The sequence below is a fragment of the Sinohyriopsis cumingii genome, chromosome 18, assembly GCF_028554795.1.
Source record: "Sinohyriopsis cumingii isolate HCF-2022 chromosome 18, ASM2855479v2, whole genome shotgun sequence".
NCBI classification, from domain to species: Eukaryota; Metazoa; Mollusca; class Bivalvia; order Unionida; family Unionidae; genus Sinohyriopsis; species Sinohyriopsis cumingii.
This window is the reverse complement of record NC_142978.1, coordinates 77,653,247-77,655,683: the sequence shown is the minus strand read 5'-3', so window position 1 is coordinate 77,655,683 and position 2,437 is coordinate 77,653,247. Positions and strand designations below refer to the sequence as shown.

The 2,437-nt window shown below is 36.1% G+C and overlaps 1 non-coding gene across 1 annotated transcript; it reads right to left on the bottom strand.

The window, feature by feature from the left end:
* Window positions 1-116, bottom strand: LOC149777079 (U5 spliceosomal RNA). Its single transcript, XR_016416352.1, has one exon. It is a non-coding gene; the product is annotated as a U5 spliceosomal RNA (small nuclear RNA).
* Window positions 117-2,437: the final 2,321 nt, after the last annotated feature.

Below are 2,437 nucleotides of genomic sequence, written 5' to 3'. Positions count from 1 at the left end.
ACCTCACCAAAGTGAGGCTTCAAAGAATGGTCTATAGACTCATTAAATGTTCCTCTCCACGGTAATCTTTAGTAAAAGGCGAAAGATTAATACGATGTGAAGAGAAACCAGAGTAATCATTATACTTTCACGCTTTATTTTGAAGAGAAATAGTTTGAACTTTCCAAATGCTTTTGTAAAGACGATAGTGGAATGGTTATGTCTACAAAGATCCAAAAGGGTCATAGTTTTCAATATACAGTGTCATTTTGCTATTGGCTATTTTGAATTTCAGTGAAACCCATTTATTTTCTTTATACTGGTAGAAAGGATACTAATTAATATTTCTATATTTCTTGTCGTGGAAAAGGCAGGGGGAGTTAATTTGACAGTAAAAGGGATGTAATCCACATTCGTTAGATGTTCGAGTTATCGAGATGGATTATAACTACCTATTTATACATCAGGAAAAGATTACTAATTTGGAAAAAAATAACAGGTGTTTTATTCATATAGGAAATCAAAATTTACTTGAAGAAAAAAAATTCCATTTTAGATTAATGCAACGTGTGGATGTTTCAGATGTTTGGGATATCATCTGTCTTCTCCGAGGAGAGCAATGTAGACCTTAAACCTGGCATATGTACTAGCAAACTAGGGTATGTTATACCAAGCTTAGACCATTAACTGTCTTTATTGCGTTTGGTACAATTCCAATAGGTGGTCCACACATGGTTAAGTAAAGATTCAGACATGTTTAGGCTGCCGTTAATGAAATTGAGTCGCAATTATTACTTCCGGATCAGTACCCACAAAAGTAGTCCCAGTCTATATTTAGAGCATTGTTTCCTCTCTCGTTTCGGTAGTGGTACGCAGCTTAGATTTCGGCTTTTGAGGTATAGATTTCAGGAAAATTAAATTGAAAACTCTTTGTAAAATGAGCATCAATGAGTTTCTCTTCCTACTGCTAAAACTGCTTCTCTGTTAGATCCAACTCGCGAAAAAGGCGCATAACATATTCCCATGTTGTTGTTGTGGGAATAACGCCATTTTTCAGCACGTGATAGGCTATACATGGCGGCCAGTATAAATAGTGGCATAAGAAACTGGAGAAAACCTCGGGAAGAGCCACCGACTCACGAGAGGCTAATGGCAACCTTTCTCATATACACACATAGACCGACCCCGAGACCCGAACCACGTGGATCGAGATGAGATGGCAGTGATTGGTAAAGTCGAGCGCTTTAGAACACTCGGCCATCCGGGTTCCCGTTTAATTCCATGTAGTTTAAAATTAGCATTTAAAACCTTAATACTTACGTGTAAATTCTTCATTTCTTTTAAGATATGTCACCTGCTGTGATACATCGCCAGCATTGAAAATTATTTTCTGTCGGAAACGTGTCATGCCGTTTTCATAGATTTGTATGTTTTGAGTTTAAATGAATGCAGCCGGTGTTACTATCCATCAAAAATAATAGTAATACAAAGTTTATGTAAGTAACAACTCAGATTTCGTTAGAGATTTTCAATCACAAATACATAAAAGTAGCTAGAAATACGAGGCCTCCAAAGTTGCATATTAAAACTTGCTGGTACTCTGTGACATGTGAATGGTTTTAAGATTGTTCTTTTTGAATTATTTTTAGGCAGCCATAGTCAAAAAAATTTCCTTAATGTTATTTCGTCTGTTTTGCTTTAATTTGGTTTCGTTAGATGCCTCAAGGAGCAAATCTGAGCAGCTTTGATCATTAATGAAATTGTAAAGCCGATGTAATAAGCCTTTCCCAAAGAATTTATTAATTTCTTAGAATTAGTTCGAAGATGAAATATACCATGGCACATGCTCATAGGTAGAGAAAAAAATAATGAACAGATCACAACAAACAAACAAAAAACCCCAACCATGTTGCCACTTGCACATGGACGTAAGCTTATGGTGCTTTAGGTTCGTTGATATTAGACACACACACACACACACACACACACACTGTTTACTCATATTCAGCGTGATGTTGTGAGTTTGACGCCATTTTCCAACAATAACAAGAAAAAAACAACTTGCATCTTTCAAATGCAATTAATATTACAGTACCTTCGGTTCTTTGATTTTCAGTCAAAACACACACACACACACACACACACACACACACACACTCGTGCATGTATATACACAGGGCGTTTTTACTGCAGACGAGTTTCAAATATACACTTAACAGATCTTAATTTCCAAAACTTTGATACATCTAGTCCACAATCGTTAGATCACGCCTCTTTTTATTAGCGGATTGATTATTCAGATTGGTTTTACTGGGTTTAATGCCATTTTGCAGCACATGATTGGTATATATATGAACGCTAAATTGATACACTTTGGATGACCATATGCAAATATAATACTTGTACATACATTTGCATACATATTCCACGCAAACTAGACCAGCAAGTAGATCATCGC